This window comes from Gracilinanus agilis, chromosome 2 (genome assembly GCF_016433145.1).
Source record: "Gracilinanus agilis isolate LMUSP501 chromosome 2, AgileGrace, whole genome shotgun sequence".
NCBI classification, from domain to species: domain Eukaryota; kingdom Metazoa; phylum Chordata; class Mammalia; order Didelphimorphia; family Didelphidae; genus Gracilinanus; species Gracilinanus agilis.
Genome location: NC_058131.1, coordinates 623,499,666 through 623,520,584, shown reverse-complemented (window position 1 = coordinate 623,520,584; position 20,919 = coordinate 623,499,666). Strand labels below are relative to the sequence as shown.

Sequence of the window (20,919 nt, the reverse complement as noted above, 5' to 3'; positions counted from 1 at the left end):
GGCTCCATGTTGCTAGTGGGTGTAAGAATTCAGTCACCTTACCTACAATGCAAGCACATACACACTTTACCTAGGTAGATAGAGAACCTATTTAAAAGCAACAAAAGGGGGGCTTCTGTGATTCACTCGTGCTATTTGAAGAATAAAATACACACACACATAAACTGACACAAACTTTTTTCCCTTTTGTACTTAAATGCTGGCAATCACTATTAATATGTACAGCTACCACCTGTAAAATCCATATCATATTACTTACTATCTCAGGGAGGGAGGGACAGAATTTGAAACTCAAATTTTTTTAAAAGAATATTAACAGGCCTAGAGACAGAAGGTCTTAGGTTCAAATCCGGCCTCAGACACTTTCCAGCTGTGTGACCCTGGGCAAGTCACTTGACCCCCTTTGCCTACCCTTACCACTCTTCCACCTAAGGAGCCAATACACAGAAGTTAAGGGTTTAAAAAAAAAAAGAATGTTAAAAATTATTTTTTCATCCAATTTGGGGAGGAAGATGAAATATGATTTTAAAAGAAAAAGGAAAAAAAATTATCTAGGGCTAAAGCTGCATATATACTTCTTTTCACAATGTCAGTAGGTAGAGGAGGAAGGAAAGTACCACTGATCCATCTGTAGTTTTTGCTGTTTTTGTCTTCCATTCCCTTTCACACTCCCATGATGTGCTAGGAAACAGGAAAACAGAGTCTTCCACTAAAACCTTATTCCATTATCTCATAGTGGCCTTGAGGTGACCCTGGGTTCTCACAAGCAATAAATTACTAGGGAATGTAGTTTTTGATAAGTCTTGGCAATTTGTAAGGAATTTAAGTAAAGGTCTAGTGACTCTTGCTTGAGAACCAGCCTCGCTAAAAACCCAGATGTGGATTAGTAATTGGTTAGTCCAAGTTTTGGGCCATAACAGTTCATGTTAGCAGGCTGTAGCCTGAAACATGCTTCAAAACCCAGTTATCTTCTTCTCATTCTAAAATATCATCTCAATATCTCTCATAGTCTAGAGGCCATGTCCTCCCTGGAACTGTTGAACTCAGTTCTGTAATTCCTTCTCTGGGGTCACTTTGTGGTCCTGAATGGTGAGATGGAAACTCTACTTTACCTAGGAAATTCCATAAACTTACAAGGCACATTATTTCCCCCCAGATCCCATTTCTCTTTTTTTTAAGGCAACCATAATCAAATCAACCATTGCCTCTGGAAAAGGCATGTCAACTGATGGCCCCATGTCTTATTCACCATCTTTATGGCTTCTCAGACAGACACCCTTCCTTCAGGGGAAGGACTTTCTTGTTTTTGCAACCTGTTTGGCACATATGAATGTTTTCATTCATAAGAGTGGAAGGACTATCATCTATGGTAGAACAAAGAAAAAAATTCTTATGAGGAAATGTTCTGTCACGTTATTGACTTTAATAAGAATGTTTTCTATTTGAAAATACTAACATATGCTCTCAGTGAGGGTGGTGTAGCTCTGGATTCATGGACAGAGCTTTAGAATCTTCTGTTCCTATATAGATTTATTTCAGCAGCATTTTTTGCCATTTTGCTGTTGGTTGTTTGCTTTTGCTACTATTTTTTTGTTGTTCAGTTGGTTTCAACTCTATGGAAAGTCCAGAGGTTTTCTTGGCAGATATAGTAAGGTAGTTTGCAATTTCCTTCTCCAGTATTCCCCCATTTTATTGATGAGGAATTGAGGCAAATAGGGCCTCACAAAGTTATTGTGAAGTCTATTTAATTTCATTAAATAACTCATAATAAAAAATAATTTTCTAGAGACTCAGGTCTCACATGACAACTTTTTCTAATATAAATGGATATTTAATGAAAATGCAGATTTATTGTAAAGTTCCGAGGAGTTTTTTTTTTACTCTGTATTATTTTCTTATATAATACTCAAAAATATATCATTTGGAAGTCTAAGAAATTAGCATTAGAGGCCTCTCATGTTTAAAAAGACTGAGAACCATTAGTGTAGACAAATCAAGAATTTACTGAATGTTTATAAAGGTCATATCCTGCTTTAGCATCATGACACAAAAGAAAATGATAAAAATAAGTCCTGTGGTCTGGTAGCTCAGATAACCACAGTTCAATGCTAATGAAGTCACATCATCAGGGAAGAATCTTGTATAAATCAGTCTTACTGGTTTCTATTACTTTGAGCTGAATAAAACTCTATTAATTTTTAAACTTTTGTTTATACATATTTTCATGGACCTGTGGCAGAGACAGAATTTTAGAACCTACCATCTTAGCCATTGGGCAGCTAAATGGGATAGTAGATAGAGTAAAGGGCCTGCAGTCAGGAACACCTGAGTTCAAATGTGACCTCAGATACTTGTTAGCTTCTAACACTGTGAACCCATTGGGGTTATTTCCTAGGGTGATCAAGAAAAAAGGAAAAGAAACTATATATTCTAAAAGATTTATAGCAGCTCTTTTTGTGGGGGCAAAGGACTGTAAATGAAGGTATGTCCATCAATTCAAGAATGGTTGAATAAGTAGTGGTATGTGATTGTAACGGAATATTAGTTTGCCATAAGAAATGACACGACCACAAAAAAACTTAGGAAGATATACACACACACACACACACACACACACACACACACACACACACACAGTGAAGCAAGCAAAACCAAGAGAATATTCTCTACACAGTAACAACAATAATGTATGGTAATCAATTGTGAACGACTTAACTGTTATCAACAAGGCAAGGTTCTATGACAACTCCAAAGGACTCACGACAACAAGGATATCAACCACAGGAGCAGATGGAGTCCTAATGTATATTGAAACATATCATTCATCACTTTATTTCCTCCATGAATTTTTCTCTAGTGTAAACAATATATCTCTTGTTTTACAACCTGATAAGCAAGGAAATATGTATTCTATAAAATATATGTACAACCTATACCATATTACCTGCTTTCTTGGGGAAGGAGGAGGATTTATTATAATTTATTACATTTATAATATATTTATATTTATAACAAATCATATATACTAAATTATTGTCATGTTACATGTTTGTTTTTACATAAAAAACCAAACGGTAACAAAAAAGGAAGAAATACAAATTGTATTTGTTCAAATACTTTAAGTGTCACATATTAAGGCAAACTATAGATACCTTAGAGTCATTAAAATGACAAAAAGAAACAAAAAGGTTATAAGAGTCGAACTTTATGGGTACAAAGAAACAGGTATTCTAATTCATTGTCGGTGGGATTATAGGCTCTAGACTTTTTTGGAGAGCAAAATGGTAACAAGGTCATTAGAACTGGAAGAGACTATAATGGCTATCAAGTTTAACTGCCTCATTTTGTAGATAAGCAAACTGAGAATCAGAGAGGTAAGTGATTTTCCCAAGGACACACAGATAATATATATAAAATACATCTTGATTTTCGATTCAATCCTTCCATTGCTAGATAGGCATTTTTCTTGAAATACAAAGAGAAGTCAATGCAAAAGACATTTAAGTGCCTAGTACATGCAAGGCACTATACTAAATGCTGGAACAACAGAGGCAAAAACAATCTGTGCTGCAAATGAGGATGGATGAATGATATGGGATAAAATGGAGATAACTGAAAAGAGGGGTACCCTATCTGCATAATGATACTCAAATGATGCATTTTATTCATAATAAGAAAAAACAAGCAAACCTGAAAATAATCTCTATGACCATAGAGAATAAATGAATTATTATTGCATGTGAATTTAGTGCTAATATAAATATAAGAAAATATGGATTTATATTAAGCAATACCAAAAAATCCTAGAAGAATCAGAGCTGTTCACATATAGGCATATATGAAAAGAAAAAAGTCAGAGATAGCCACATTTCAGCTTAATTTGGGACATAGAGGGAAAAAAAGTTCTCTTTTAATTTGTTTGTTTTTAATCATGTTGAAGTGCTAGGGCTTTTGGTAAGATTTTATTTCTCCATTTCACTTGTTTGTTAATGGTTAAGTTCTTAAGAAAAAAAATTTTTTAAGTAGACAGCAAGGTCTGAGATGCCATATGAGTGAGCATTAAACTATGGGATTGTTCTAAAGCCCTGGCCTGGCTGAATCTTAGAAGTGGTATCTAACAGAACACATTTTGAACTCTAATAAAACACACTAAAGCACCATGATAGCTATGAAGAAGGAAAAGGAGATATAGATGTCAAATTCTTCATTGGTTGGGACAAAAAAAAATCCCTGTTTGATACTCCAGCTTTTAAACCATACTACTCATAAAAATAATCAGAGAAGGGTAGCATAATTGTGGGAGATTATCTTATTTATTACAGGCACCAAAGGTTTCTCTATCCCTGGTGCTGAGCAAGTGAATTCACAGAACACTGAAACAAGGAGGGCCCTTATCAAAAGCTAACTTGATAAGAATATGTCAGATAGTAGAAACAAGTACTAGGTTTGCTGTCTGGCACCCATGCCAATGTTAATAACTAAATATGAAAGCTATTGTGAAAGAGTCTTTCTAGACCTGCCATCGTACCAGACCTCATACTATTTAGGCTGACGAATCAGGGATCAGATTATGAGAATCAAAGTACAAATCCCAAACTTTGTCACAGTCTCTGGTTACTAAGGCAAACTTTACAAGGCTAGCTCCTGTCCATCAACCCCAGTTAGAGGAGATTGGGAAATTTATTAACACTCTGAAGATAAAACAGCCCAAATGGGACATTTGCTAGCCTAAACTTTTCCTCGATTGCAATTCTATAAAGTAATCATGCCACTTCCACTCATGTATCTTTCTCTTTCTGAAATATGATCTTCCCCTGCTACTCTTTGGATACAACATGGAATGCCATGCTTGATCACTTCTTGATAACCTCATGTTACAGTGCCATAGATTGTTATTATTACCCTCCTCTCCAGCAGAGGGTAATAACTGGGTAATGCTAACCTTCCTGCATTAGCTGCTTTTTCTAGGCACTATACCCACTGCTAGAGGGTAGGGGTTAATCATCTGTGACATTATAAAAAAAAAAAGCACCAGTTCAGTAACTGTCCTGGTAAGATTCTAGAAGAATAAGGGCAAGAACCTTGAAATTCTTGCTGAAAAGTTTACAGTTTTCTGATTTAGACATCCATGTTCTGAAAAAGCGAGGGGGCTGAATTGGACTCAATCATAATTTAGGTCCCTATTAGAAGCAAAACATGATATCTCCCTTAGCACTTGGCACAAAGATAAGTGTTCTATAATAACTTTTAAGTTTCCATTTGGTTCATAGATTTCCTTATCTCTTGGGAATATTGGATTTAAATATTTCTTTAATTTACTTTTTACAATGAATAAAAATCCATTTTCTTTTTCTCCCACCTCCTCCCCACCAAAAAACTGAGGAAAAACAAAATTCTCCTATCAAATAAGTATAGTCAAGGAAAATACATTCTACATCACCAAGAAATAAAATACTAATTAACTAAAATAGTATAAATCCTACTGGGGTATTCTTATAATGAAAAGGTTTCAACCCAGAAAACTAAATGGAGGTGGGGGTGGGGGTGGGGTTCCTATTAGTTATCCAGTTTCTTAGTGTGGCTGCCTAAGACAATTTGCCACCCAGAAAAGGTATAAGAATCTAACCATTCGGGAGGGGTGTAGTCAGGATGGCAGAGGAGATCAATTCAGCCAAATTCATCTAACAGCCTACTCCAAACAACTTTAAAATAACATATTAAATTGAACACTGGAGTGGCAGAACCAACAAAAGGTCTGGGTGAGACATTTTTCTAGCCCCAGACAACTTAGGAGGTTGGTAAGAGAGGTCTGTGGCACTGAGGTGGAGCTGTCTTGGAGCAAACCCAGTGGCAATGCCACCAGAGGGATCTGGAGGCAGCTGTGAAAGCTTCAGCAACAACTTCTAGTGTTCTCAGCCCAGACAGTAAGGAAGTCAGAAAACTGATCACAAAGAGATTGATGACCCGTTGTTGGCATTGGGGGTTGGACCTGGTGGTATTTAACTACTCTATTGCTCATACAGAGTTCTGGATCACAATCCCAGGGATTTGAGGAGTTCCTGTGGTAAGTCACAAAGGAGAAGGAGGTCTAGCCACAGTTCCAGGGCCAAGAAACTTTCTAGTGCTTGTGGCTAGCACAGGAGCCCTTCCTGGGTAGAGAACAGAGTGCAGACTAGAAGAGCAATGACCACACCTTTTCCTAGATCACATCACCTCGGGAGCAGCAGCACCCCCAGAACTAGCTCTGAAAACAGTAGCAAGAAAAAGTCTACTTCTTGAACAGTGTCTTCCCACTCCTAAGTGAGCAGAGCCCAACTTTAACATAAAGTTAAAAGTCAAGAAACAGGCTAGGAAAATGAGCAAACAACAACAAAAAGAACTTGACCATTAAAAAGTTATTACATTTGCAGGAAAGACCAAGAACTAAACTTGGAAGAAGACAAAATTTGAAAAAAGTATAAACAGCTATAAGCATAGTCACAAAGAAAAAATTCACATTGGACACAAACCCAAGAATAATTATTGAGAGTTAAAGAAAAAGATAAAAAGTAGTAGAGGAAAAACTATAAAAAGAAATGAGAGTGGTAAAAGAAGATTCTGAAAAGAAAATTAAGAATCCAACTAACTCCTTATAATACTGACCTCAAAACAAGAAATTACTGAAAAAAAAAACTAAAGAAAGAAGACCTTTATTGCCTACAGCATCAAACCCTAACTGCAAGGTTACATTCAATACAACTTAGGGCACATTAAATAGAAACTTACAGTACTCTCTAGTAGACCACAGACAATTCTGTGAACCATAACTCTAAAGCATGAAGTAGTAATAAAATACAGTGGTGGAAAGAGTAATCATACTGATCAATTCACATCTCCATGACAATGACAATTTATACTATTATTAGCAAATCAACTGAACATGTATCTCAGTAACAAAAGGAAAACCAGTGTTCTAAAAGCCAGAGTAGCCACTTCCCTTAGTAAGCTTATGGTCTAGTTATAGAAACAAGGCTAATGCACATGAAAGAATAAGAGCTGGAACTATTGAAGAATCTCTAGTCTCCCTTTATCTACTGGGTTCTTCTAAGATGCCTACAAATATTTTCTTGTCTTCTTCATCCTTAAAACAAATAAACAACAACAACAACAACAACAACAACAACAAAAACCCAAACCTCATTTGACTCTACCTTCATCTAAAGTTATCATCCTATATTTCTCTTCCCTGTTGCAGACAAACTACTAAAAAAACCTGTTGACATTTTTTGCCTTTATTCTAGCTCACTTCAGGCTCTTTCGATCTGGGACCCAGTCTTATTCAACTGAAACTGTTTTCTTCCAAATTACTAAGACTCTTTAAAAAACAAAACCCTTACCTTATGTCTTAATATCAATTCTCAGATAGGAGAGCAGCAAGAACTAGGCAAAAGGGGTTAAGTAGCTTGCCCAGGGTCATACAGCTAAGAAGAATCTGAGATTGAATTTGAACTCAGGTCCTCCCAGGGCTCTAGCCTTGACACTTTATCCATTGTGCTACATAGCTGCCCCTTACCAAAACTCTTACTTGTCAAATTTAAAGGATTTTTTCTTAACTTTATCCTTCTTGACCTCTTCACAGAATTTGATACTACTGACCTACCTTCTCCTTTTAGGTCCTCTTTCCCTTACCCCACTGAGTTTTTAATACAGTGTTTCACATGCCAACCAGCCATGATTCCAACCTTCTTGCTTTTGTTTTGTTGAGTTGCTTTAGTCATGTCTGACTTTTCATGAGCCCATTTGGGGGTTTTCTTGGCAAAGATACTGGAGTGGTTTGCAATTTCCTTCTCCAATTCATTTTACAGATGAGGAAACTGAGGCAAACAGGGTTAAGTGACTTGCCCAGGATCATACAGCCAGTAAGTATCAAACTCATGAATGTGAGTCTTTCTGTTTCCAAGCCCAGTGCTCTTCTCCACTCTAGCCCTTCTTCTTGCTACTTGAATATATTCCTGACTCTCATACTACCATTATTTTTGGAAAGGATGTCAGTCGAGGGCCCTAAAGCTCTATTCACTATGTCTATAAATTTCCAGACAGCAACACACATCTCTGGTCACTATTTCTTATTAAAGTGAAAGCTCTTTGAGGGCAGGAACTATATTATTTTAAAATTTATATTCCTAGGACTTGTCACTAGTGCCTGGCACAAGAAAGCACCTAATAAATGCTTTTTACTCATTTATTCATTCTATCACCCTCCATATCCTATTGCTAAAACCTTTTGACTATATCACTTTTCTTGTCACCAATTTACAAGCTGACCACCAAACTTGGTCCAGGCCTTTGTTACCTGACCTACCATAATCATCTTCTGACTAGTCTCCCTAATTAAAGTTTTTCTCCTTTCTCTTTCCTTTACACAGCTGCCAAATATAATTCTGAAGCACAGGTCTGATAGCATCACTTTCCAGCTTAATAAATTCCTGTATTGCCTTTTTTCCTCTAAGACCAAATGCAATCTCCTACGAAGCATTTAAAAACCCCTTTGCAACCTGGCATTGGTCTGCCTTCCCAGGCTTATCACACATCATCTCCCTTCTTAGACTCCAGAGCCCAGACAAATTGGCCTTCTTTCTGTTCCTCTCACACTGGGATGCACTTGCTCATCTTAACCTCAGACTCTCCAGTTTCCTTAAAAGCCCAATTAAGATGTTACCTGCTAGGGGCAGCTGGGTAGCTCAGTGGATTGAAAGTCAGGCCTAGAGATGGGAGGTCCTAGGTTCAAATCTGGCCTCAGACACTTCCCAGCTGTGTGGCCCTGGGCAAGTCACTTGACCCCCATTGCCCACCCTTACCACTCTTCCACCTAGGAGCCAATACACAGAAGTTAAGGGTTTAAAAAAAAAAAAAAGATGTTACTTGCTACATGAGGTCTTTCCTGATTCCCACTTCCCAAGCTTCTACAGACTCCCCATAACTCCCCAAACTACCATGAGAATAACTATTGCATACACATATTACATCTATGTAGTCTTCTCTGATAGAACACAAACTTCTTGAGGGCAGGGATTGTTTCATTTTTGTCTTTATAACCCCTGAACATAGGTTTTCAATGGTAGCACACAGGAGGTAATACTTGTTGGGTTGTTTTTTTTTTAAGAAAGTTTTATGCTAGTGACTGGATGTGAACTGGGCTTTGCAGAGTTGAGAATTTAAAATGTTCAGAAATTTAAGTCAAATAAGATTCCTGTTTTGAATTCTAGTTTAATTTCCCCAGGGTATAAATATATTCATGCTTCATATTCTTCCCCTGTTCTAATATGCCAAGTCTTTTGATTTACTCAGTCCCTTCCCTACCATGGGAGGGCAGGGAGGGAGGAAGGAAGGAAAGGGAGTTGAGAGATTTCAAACACTCCATCATTTATACCTATTAACTTCAGTTCCTTGCTAAGACCTCGGGATGATCTGTGGTCTCTTCCCTCTCTGGAGCCTATAATCAGCACACAGATTACTACTTCAGGATCAATGATACTAGTACCTGACCCCCAAAGGCACCAAGATCCAGTCTTGAATTTTAATTCAGCCTTTCCACAAATCACTCAGGGGTGAGGGAAAACTGATCCATGCCTCCCTATTCTTTCTCGATGTTCCCCAATAGAGCAGGCATCTCCAAGAAGGCACCTTTCAAAGACATTTATACACAGAGCTCCCTCTGCCTTGGTCCCTCCCCAGAAGAGAGCCTTATCTTCCTGCTTAGATTCTAGGCATCATCTCCCCACTCTCCACATCCTTATTTGAGGTAACCCAAGTTCCATGTAGTGTGACTCTAAATGAACAAAGACACACACACACACACACACACACACACACACACACACACACACACACACACACACAAAACCCTAAACTCAAAATAGTCAGGAATTGGGTAGGAAGGAAGAGAAAAAAAAATGGGGTCGTTCCCCTCAGTCGTTTCCCTTACTTTCCCAATACCTCTTATACAATTAGACCCCTTGGGATGTTGCCCTTACCTGGTGGGAGAGCAGCATCGGTCAAGTTGTCTGGGCTTGGGTTCCCCCCCTGGGGCTCCTGTCCCCTCAACCTGCCTCCCACTGTCCTGGCTTCCCACTCCGTCCCGGCAGGCTTCAGGAGATCTCTTCCATGGGATCAGACACACAGGTTTCCGACCCAGAGCTGGTGTGGTAAGTCTCCATTTATCCCCAGCTCGTGCGTACACAGAAGTCAGGCATGAGCAGGCTCTCCCTTACGTACCCAGGGCTCTCTCCACTTCCTGGTTGCTTTTTTCTAACTGAAAGTGGAAGTGTTCTGACAGGAAAGAAGTCGTCCCTAGCTAAGCTGGCTCTTTTCGAAGCCTTTGACTTCTCCCTAAGAGATTTCAGGATTATAAACCCAAAGGAGGCTGCCTGGATTTTATCACCTTAAACCAAATCCGGTCCTGTCAAGTGGAGCACACCTGGGAGTTACCCAGCAGGACTTGTGTTTGAACAGAAGAGAAAGAGCCCAAGAAAAGCTTACCTTTGACCATATTATTAAGAAAGGGGTGACCGCACTGTGGAGGAGCCAAGGGACAAAAGACACCAGTGGCCCTACCTCGGCCACGCCTGGCGGTGGAGTGCAGCAGCCCCTCCAGTTTGGACAACAGGCTTAAAAACAAGGACTCAGGACGAATGAGTGGAAATCCACTCTAGGGATGAGCTAGTTTCCATGTGGCCTCCACTCCTTAGCCAGGCCCTGCCCACACCCTTACAATTAGCTTATCTAATTGTGATATCATTTGCATTTTTCCAATTGAGTAGCTTGGGGAAGTCTAAGAAGTGTTGATGAAGAATGGAAGAATGGAAACTTTGTTTAGGAAAAAGAATTAATTCTCTGTTCCCTCTTAGTTCTAGCCTACTATTTAAGAATAGACAATCATTTTTTCACTGATATTATTTATTTATTTGTTTAAAGCCCTCACCTTCTGTCTTGGAGTCTATACTGTGTGCTCCAAGGCAGAAGAGTGGTAAGGGCTAGGCAATGGAGGGTAAGTGACTTGGCCAGGACCACACAGCTGGGAAGTGTCTGAGGCCAGATGTGAACCTAGGACCTCAGGTCTCTGGGTCTGACTCTCAATCCACTAAGCTACCCAGCTGCCTCCCATTGTTATTATTTTTGAAGAACAAGTAGAGTTTAGTATGAAATATATATATATATGTTCATTTATTATTTATTAAGCTGTCTAATCAGCTAGTGCTCATTCTTTAAATCAGGGTTCTTTTTTTTTTTTTTAAAACCCTTACCTTCCCTCTTAGAATCAATACTGGGTATTGGTTCTAAGGCAGAAAAAGGAGTGGTATGGGCTAGGTAATGGGGGTTAAGTAACTTGCCCAGAGTCACACAGCTAGGAAGTGTCTGAGGTCACATTTGAACCCAGGATCTCCCATCTCTGGGCCTGACTCTCAATCCACTGAGCCACCCAGCTACCCCCTAAACTAGGATTTTTAAAGAGCATTCAAGTGGTCTATGGATAAACTGAAGAAGTGCAGAGTTATGAACTTGGATGGGAAAAAAATCATGTCTTTATTTTCACTAATCATTAACTGAAATTGATCATTTTTTGCTATTTTAACTTAAAAACTGTGATTCTAAGAAAATATTCACAGTTTTCATCAGACTCTCCAAAGGGTCTATGACACAAAAAAAGTTTTAAAAACCTATGCTTTAGGTAGTGCTATGCTATCTTAAAATCAGATCAAGCATGGGGGCAGGTAGGTGGCTCAATGGATGTTTTGAGAGCCAGGCCCAGAGATGGGAGGTCCTGGGTTCAAACATGGCCTCAGACACTTCCTAACTCTGTGACCCTAGGTAAATTACTTAACCCCATTGCCTCCCCCTAATCACTCTTCTGTCATAGATTCAATTTTGATTCCAAGATGGAAGGTAAAAAAAAAAAAAAATCAGATTACGTGAAGAAGGCTTTTGCTAAGTTCTCTTTGTGTTAGTGCTTATCTATACCAGTCTTTCCCTCTCAGAAATAACAGATTGGGGAGCACATGGTGGCTCAGTGGTTATAAAGCTAGACCTGGAGAAGGGAGGTCATGGATTCAAATGTGACCTCAAACATTTTCTAGATGTGTGACCCTGGGCAAGTCACTTAACTCAGATTGCCTTGCCCTTACTGCTCTTCTGTCTTGAAATTGATACTCTATTTTATAGAAGAGGAAGCTCCCAGAAGAGTAATGTTTGACTTAATTAAGGTCATGCTGTTAGAGGAAGCGGCAAAACTCAAATCCTTTGTCATTCTTTCCTCAATAACACACATTGATTCTATCAATTCTAAAACAGAAGATAAGAGTATATATAAAAAAAGAAAGAACAGATTAGAAAAGAAAGAGGGAAAGATCAAAAGCAAGTTATAACTCAATCTAACTATCATCCTGACCTTTCGGCATCTGCCTGCTCAATTCCAAAAAGCTCTTTAGTTATATGACACTAAACAAATATTGTCCTTCTCTTGGTCTACATTTCCTCTTCTTTAAAAATAAGGTTAGATCAAATCTCTAAAAATTCCTTTCAGCTCTGATGTTCTGAGATGCTGGAGAATTATTTATTTTAGTGCTAGAGTACTATGCAAATTCATGCATTTGGTTCCCTTCTCAAGAATTAAGTATTCTAATTTACAGGCATAGGTTTTCTTAATAAAAATAATTTTTAAAAAATTGTTTAGAACCACAATATTACTTTCTCTTCATTTAGTATTGATCAAATTCAGAAGAGAACTATGTTAGAGTATATTTCCATTCATGGAGGCTTCTACTTTCTCTTGTCAGAGATTGGGTACCTCTGAAGTCACTGAGTCTAACTTCCTTTTCTGGATGGAAAATTAAGGTCTTTAATAGTGCTTATGAGATTTGCCCAGGATCACGAAGGAAATAAAAAGATTCAAACCCAGGTTCCCTGACTCTAAATCTAGAAACCTTTCTAGTAAATGACATCTATGTAACCATATGGATATCTGGATTTCTGAATGGACCGAATTTCAGCAGAGAATTATAACCATCCTATATCTTTTCTTCTTCTTATAACTATCTCTCCTCACACCCACCCCAAGGTCAATTCCTAGACACATACATAAAATGTCAGTACAATTTAGAATATAAGAATTGGAGAGCATTTTAGAGCCAGTGGGGTGTAATTATTCAGGTGGCAGATGGACTCTAGACACCTGAGTTCAAATCCAGCTTCAAGAATTTGTTAGGTATATAAACAAATTACTTAACTCCAAAATCCTTCAGTTTTCTCATCCTGTAAAGTTAAGGTAATACCTCCTGGGATATGAAGAAAGCAGTTCATAAACCTTAGAGGGCTATGAAAATGGGATTCAGTGCAAATACAGGCTAACTGCTCATTTTACAGGGCACCCCTCCCTTAAGGTGAAGTGACTCCCCCCTACCCCCCGCCAAAAAAAAAAAACAAAAAAAACTACCTAATTAATTATTGGCAGGGTCAGAACTAAAACCAAGATCTTCTGACTTCTAGACTTCAAGACTTGGCAAACTCTAACCCTGACGCATTATAGCCCTAAGAAAAGAAAATAGCAACAGAAATACAGACACACATACACACCCATCAGACCAGGAGGGACATTTTATTGCAACTTACCTTTAAGGAATACTTCTTTCCTGAGTTCAGGAAATATGTTCCACAAAACTTTCTGTACAGCTCTAAATAATACATTCAATACTAGCTCTCTTCAACCAACAGTCCCTGGGAAACAACTGTACCTGGAGCCCACTTACATTGCCCTAAGAGTGGCCAACAAGGCACCTCAGTAATCTTTGTACCTGGATTGCAACAGGTTCAAAGGTAGAAATTAGTTGTTCAAATACCAGTAGTATACTTCAGTGAGGGAGAAGTGCAAAATTTGGCAAAAGAGAGATTTGTTATGCAATTGCTTCCCAATTTAAAAAAATATATATTTCCAGCTATAACAGTTCATATCCAGCAGAAGAAAGCTTTTATAAAGACAAGCTATACATTATATTAGTTTAGTTTAATCTTTAAGGTTTAATGAGCATAAAAATGCATCATAGGGAAAATGAAACATCATTTTCAGTTTGGGAAAAAGGAGCAGAATGTGAGAGTCTATATTCCTGAAGAAAGAATGACAGAGGATTTGAGTTTTGCCTCTTCCCCTAGCAGCATACCTTTAGTCAAGCCAATCATTATTCTTCTGGGACACTAACTTCCTTTTCTATAAAACAGATAAAATAATTTTCAGTGCTTTAACCAGTGGTTAGTAGGGAAATGTTTTGGGTGCTATAAAGTGTTAAATAAATGTGATCTGATTTAATTGTTATGAGAAAGCTAAATCATAGCTTTAGAGCTAGAAAGAATCTTAGAAGCCATCTAGTCTGATTCCTGTCCCACTCCCCCCCCCCCTTTTTTTTAACAGCTGAGGAAACTGAGACCTAGAGAGGTTAAATAACTTGCCTTGGGTTACAATAGTAAGTGTAGAAGCAGGATCTTAATCTGGATATCCTGACTTCCAGTCAAGAAGACTATCTACTACTGCTGCAATTAATTTGATCATATGTTAAAAAAAGATATATTTTTCATTTTTTATTAAACTTTTGAGGCAACTGTAAGAACCTCCCATCCCCTTTGCACCTTGTAATAACGTATAACTAAAGCTAATCAAATCAATGCTTTGGCCATGCCAGATTGTTTTTTTACCTTCAAATTAAAGATATGCCTGTGACTCAGATATTCTAAAATGAAGCTGTGGGAGATGGGTTAGAGAAGATGATGTAGGTACCAGATACAGGGATGGAGATATCTTACAAAAAGTCCAGAGTCGTGGGTACAGCCTGGAAAGGAATGAAGACCTGTTTGGCCAGTGCTTAGCACAATGTCTGTCATGTAGTTGGTATTTAATAGATGTATTTTGATTTATTGAATTAAAATGGAGGTGCTGAAAGGAGCCAGCTAATCAGAGAGAGATGCCACAGGAGTGGAGGGAATTTTTGACTTCAAATCCAATCTTATTTCTCAAAGAAATTTTTACTTAACCTTGGGAATGTCATATTAAGACAGTTATTGTTGTCATTAAGATAGACTTGGAAGGATACTTAATCCAATTTTCTCTCTCTTTTTTTTTTTTTTACAAAAAAGGAAATAGGCCCAAAGAAGCTGATTTATCCAAACACAAAAAACTTCACAATCCTGTCTTTTCATCTAGTTCTAACTATGCCTTGTAGCCTAAGAGTTTTGATTTGATTTTAGAAGAAGTCTTAAGGTTCTGATGGGCAGAAGAATGAATTATGAAGATGATGAAAGAACTTGAAGATTGAGATGATATAGACCAGAGGTTCATAAACTTGTTTAATATCTTTAAATTTATTTTTCATTGCAATGGGCTTATTTTGCAATCTTATTTTCTTCATTCATTCAAAAATATTTTGAAAAGGAGTTCATAGGATTCACAAACTTCCAAAGAAGTCCATGTCAGTCAGTAAACATTTTTGAGTACCTACAACCTGCCAGGCACCATACTAAGTGCTTAGAATAGAAAGAAAGGCAAAAGACAGTCTATACTTTCAGGGAGCTCCAGTCCAATGGGGAAGGCAATATGAAAAGTACTATATATAAACAAATTATATACAGAATAAAATGGTAATAATCAATGGAATTATAATTAAGGGAATGACACAAAAATGCTTAAGAGTCCCTGGTGTATATGAAGCCTGAGGCTTGAGATCAGGAGATCTGGATTCAGATCTAGGTTCAGATGACCTCCTAACTGAGGTCATCTAATTCCTTAAACTCTCTGAATCCCAGTTTGCTTAATCTGGAAAGTGCTTGCATTGCCACCTTTGTCCTAAACCTTGAAGGAATAGTCACTTTCTAGCAAGCTTCAAATGAGTATTTATCAGGCAGTTTGCTCATTTCCCATATATTTCTGTTCAAATTCCTACAAAGGAGTTGTTTGTTTCCACTCTATCCTGCCATTTAGATCACATTGAAGTCACTATTAGAAACATTCATGACAACTCCTGACATATCCTGGTGGAGATAATGATGTCTTATTGGTTCAGAGTCTTATTAGCTCAGGGCAAAGCTCTCTAGAGTTTAATGTTCTTTTAACATATTCCTAGTTTATGAAAAAGAAAACATTTTTTAGTAATCACTTGGGCCCTGAAGCAGGAAATGCCCACCTGCATTTCATTAAATGCAAAATTTAGCACAAATAATTTCCTATAAGTCACATAATAGAATTCTGTATGAGTGGCTCTGTGTGGCCCCAATTGAAGGAGCCCAGAGTGCTATTATAAATTGTTCTCACCTAGGAAGGTATATCCATAGTATGAGACTCAGGAGCATCACAGAGTCTACTGGGATACTGAAAGAAAAGAAAAGATCAAAGGGAGTACTGTACTCTATACATGATGCGATATGTGTACCTCACCATTGTTTCCTTACAGTATCTCTGCCTCATATCAACTCCAAGAGACTTTTAAGAACACATGGTTACCGTCTTCCTTTTACATATAACTGTACATTAGAAGATGCTATACAGCTGAGAGCTGCTAAATAAATACTTTTCATGTCAACATGATGTAGGAAGCATAAGCATGCTTTTTTGACAATACTGAGGACAAAGGGATTTGATTTGCTCAAAGAGCCAATTGGTAGAGTCAAAAGAAAAGATGGGAGTCTGAAGATCTGGATTTGTATACCAGTTCTGCAATTATTGCTGTTATTTAGGGCAAATCACTTCCTGGCACCTAGATTCTCCTCTGTAAAGAGATGGTGATTGGCTTAAGTATTTTCAGTTCCTTTAGAGTTCTTATATTCCATGATTACTCATACTCCCTTCTTCTATTATCCGATCTACTCTGAGGAAAGGACCTGATAAAACTCATTTACATTGAGGTGTGACTGGCTAATGAGGCTGATTTAAGCATGAATAATTTTATAACATAATTTTATAATATTTTATAATCATGAAGGTGGTATGACAAGAAGGTGTTTTTTTTTCATGTCCCTGAAGTTCTTCTCTCTGTGTGTCTCTCACTTTCCATATATATGTACATATACACATATATGCATATATATACACATACATACATGCACACACACACACCCCAAAAAACCATTCTCCATTAAATAAGTAGTCAAAAGATATGGACAAAGAGTTCTTATGTAGAGTTGCAAGCAATTTAGAAGCATATGAAGAATGCACCAAAGTACATTTATAAGAAAAATGCAAATCAAAACTATATGAGGTTCCAACTCACATTCAGCAAATTGGTAAAAGATAGGAATAGTCAATTTTGTTTGGGTTTTTGGAAGGACATTGCTAGTGAAGCTGAAAATCACTATAACCATTCTGGAAAGTAATCTGAAGCTATACAAATAAAGTGACTAAAATGTCTATATCGCAGAGATACCATCAGCAAACTTATAAGTGCTTCTTCTTCTTTTTTTTTTTAAACCCTTACCTTCCGTCTTGGAGTCAATACTGTTTATTGGCTCCAAGGCAGAAGAGTGGTAAGGGTAGGCAGTGGGGGTCAAGTGACTTGTTCAGAGTCACACTGCTGGGAAATGTCTGAGGCCAGATTTGAACCTAGGACCTCCCATCTGTAAGCCTGGCTCTCAATCCACTGAGCTACTCAGCTGCCCCCATAAGTGTTTCTTAATACATGACTCGAGCTCCATTTCTCCATGCCTTTGGTTGGGTTGTCTCCCATACCTGGATGCACTTATTCCACATTTCTGAAAAATTCCTAGTTTCAGTCAAAGTTTAGTTTAAGTATTATTTTCTACATGAGGTCTTTCTTGCCCCCTGTACCCATGTTAATGCTTTTCCTGAAGTTAACTTATATTTCCATATTTTCTAACTGAAAAAATAATGGCTCCTTGAGGACAAGGAAGTTTGATTTTCATATCTTAGTACCTGGTACATAATGGGTCTATAATATAAATGTTCGTTGATTGATTTGTGTGGCCTTTTCCTCTATGCTAGCATCATGAGCTAACAATTCGTATTTTAGAATGGCAAGGATCATTTAAGGGATCAGTAAATAGTCTCATATTTTCATTTTTATTGACTTTATTGCCAAGAGAGATCAAAGTCAAATTTACCCTTCTAATAAAATCTGTACTTGGAAGGCAGGGAGGTGGCACATCCTATATTCCTAGATATTAATTTATCCAGAATAAGGATTGTGGTGTTGCAGTGCTCAATTAGCACCAGCATTTAGAGATGGTAGGGAAGCACACTGAGGAAATTTAGAAATAGAATGCAGAAAACCCAGGATGCTTGAGGTCAATATCTATTTTTAAAAGTAGTTATAATCAATGCCATATGGAAGCAGCAAGCCAAGTCTTTTAAGTGTCAGTCAATGTGAACATCCAGAAAAAACATACAATCCTTATTTCTATCACTTTATTTCTGATTTCTTATAGCTGTATATTAATGCTACATAAGAAAGTACAGGAAGGGTCTAATGTCTTTAAAAGTATATGTGAAGGGGGGGCAGCTGGGTAGCTCAGTGGATTGAGAGTCAGGCCTAGAGACGGGAGGTCCTAGGTTCAAATCTGGCCTCAGACACTTCCCAGCTGTGTGACCCTGGGCAAGTCACTTGACCCCCATTGCCTACCCTTACCACTCTTCTGCCTTGGAGCCAATACACAGTATTGACTCCAAGACGGAAGGTAAGGGTTTAAAAAAAAAAAAAAGTATATGTGAAGAGGGGAAGGAAGAAGACGGGTTAAAAATTATTCTATGCATCCTTAGTGCTTTTCACAATTGGGTTGCTATCTACATCAAGTAGAATTAATGGCCACAGGTTGTGCCTGCATTGACCTTTCATCTCTGCCATGTGGAGAGCTACCTGTGAAGTTTAGCCTTCACCTATGCAACAGAAGAAATGGGATTAGGTTTCTTGTGTCCTCTTGTACTGGGCTATAACTGGAATTAGTACCCACCTTTCCTCTACTAATGCAGTTGATAAAGAGCCAATGTGAGATTTCACTAGGTTAATGAAACTCCAAATGAACTTTGAAGGGACAAAGTTCCAATGTCATTCTCCTTCAGGATCAAGAGGTTAGTATTCTGCCAGGAAAGACCTTATGAAGCCAGTATGGTAGATTGCAGACTAGGCTGAAATAGCTACCTAAGCTGCCCTTCTTTAGGAAAGGGAAGATGAAAGGAATAGACATTTATATAGCACCAACTATGTACCAAGCACTGTGCTAACTGCTTTTTGCAAATATTCTCTCATCTGATCCTCATAATAACCCTTCAATGTATGTGCTTTGGGTACCATTTTCAAGTTGAGGAAACTGAGACAAACAGAAGTTAAGTGATTTGTTCAGGTTTACACAATTAGTAAGTAGCTGTGACTGGATTTGAATTCCTATCTTCTTACTCAAAGTCCAGTTCTCTATCCACTGCACCATGAGCTGAAAACCTTCCATCTGCTAAGACAGCCTTCTTCCTCTGAGAGTCCTTCATTTAGCTGAAGGAGGTGGAGGCTCAAAGCAAGTTCCTTTTGTGGAACAAAGCTCCTTACATCAGCCTTATCAAGTTATCCATCTTGCTTAGGATATACTAGTCCAAGCTGTACTTGTACTATCATATGTTCTATTAAAAGATTCTATGTTCCCATTGCCTATGGAGGGACAGGGCTTGCCTGCAGTGTTTTTTACAGCTGGATATGAGAGCTATACATAAAGATTCCTTCCTTTCCTAAGGAAAAAGCCAAAGATATATACCTTTCTGACAGTAACAGCAGACTGTGAGTCCTTTGGCAGCTGGGCTCTGTGCTGTCCATTTCACTGACCAACTTTGTTTTATACAGGAAGGAAGCCTTGCCCAAGCCCAACCCTATTTTTTAAAACCCTTATATTCTGTCTTAGTACTAATTCTAAGACAGAAGAGCAACAAGACTAGGCAATTGGGGTTAAGTAACCTGACCAGGATCTATAGCTAAGAAGTATCTGAGGTCACATTTGAACCCAAATCTTCCCAACTCCCAAAGTCTGGCATTCTTTCCATTGAACCACCTAGATACTCCTGTGAGCATGCGTTTTTTGGTTGTTTTTTTTTTTTACCCTTTCCTTCCACCTTAGAATCAACACTGTGTATTGGTTTTAAGGCAGAGGAATGCTAAGAATGGCAATTGATTTAAGTGATTTCCCTGGGTCCAAATAGCTAGAAGTGTCTGAGGTCAAATTTGAACTCATGTCATCCCATCTCTAGGCCTGGCTCTCAATCCCCTGAGCTGCCCCCAATCATGGTTTTTTTTTTTTTTTTTTTACAAAAACTATTGATTACACAGATTGCAAATGAAGCGGAGCAATTTTCATTTTGTAGAAGCTTTGAAATCTTGATTCTTTATCATCAAGGGGAGACTGAAAAGATCACTTTGTGGAATCAAATGAAAGGCTTAAAGGATATTGAGAAAGTCCCCACATTTTAATTTCTTTGGAGTTGCCCACAACCATCAATAGTCCTATAATATATGCCAAGTGATCATATGGAGTTTGAGAGTCTACAACAAGGTTAAAAAAGAGATGGGCACATCTGAAAGGGAAACCAAAGGGAAAGTATATTTAGAGGTGCTTTCCCTCCATTGCCTACCATTTTTAATAAAAATCCAGTAGAGAGAGCAGCTAGGTTGTTTAGTGGATAGAATTCCAGGTCTATATTCAGGAAGATCTGGGTTCAGATTTGACCTCAGACACTTCCTGGCTGTGTAATCCCAGACAAGTCATTTAACCCCGGTTGCCTAGTCCTTGCCACTCTTCTGTGTTAGAATTGATACTAGAACACAAGGTAAAGGTTTAAAAAAAAATCCAGTAGAGGTTAGCACCAAACCGTAATCATTCAGGTATACTCTGAGACCATGGCATCTTTTTTACCTCTGC

General features: G+C 38.1%; 1 protein-coding gene across 1 annotated transcript in view; it reads right to left on the bottom strand.

The window, feature by feature from the left end:
* Positions 1-10,195, bottom strand: part of ACSL5 (acyl-CoA synthetase long chain family member 5) — a 54,483-nt gene extending 44,288 nt beyond the window's left edge. The window contains exon 1 of the mRNA XM_044665575.1: positions 10,014-10,195. The gene's annotated coding sequence lies outside the window, so the exon portion shown is untranslated. The remainder of the gene's footprint in view (positions 1-10,013) is intronic.
* Positions 10,196-20,919: the final 10,724 nt, after the last annotated feature.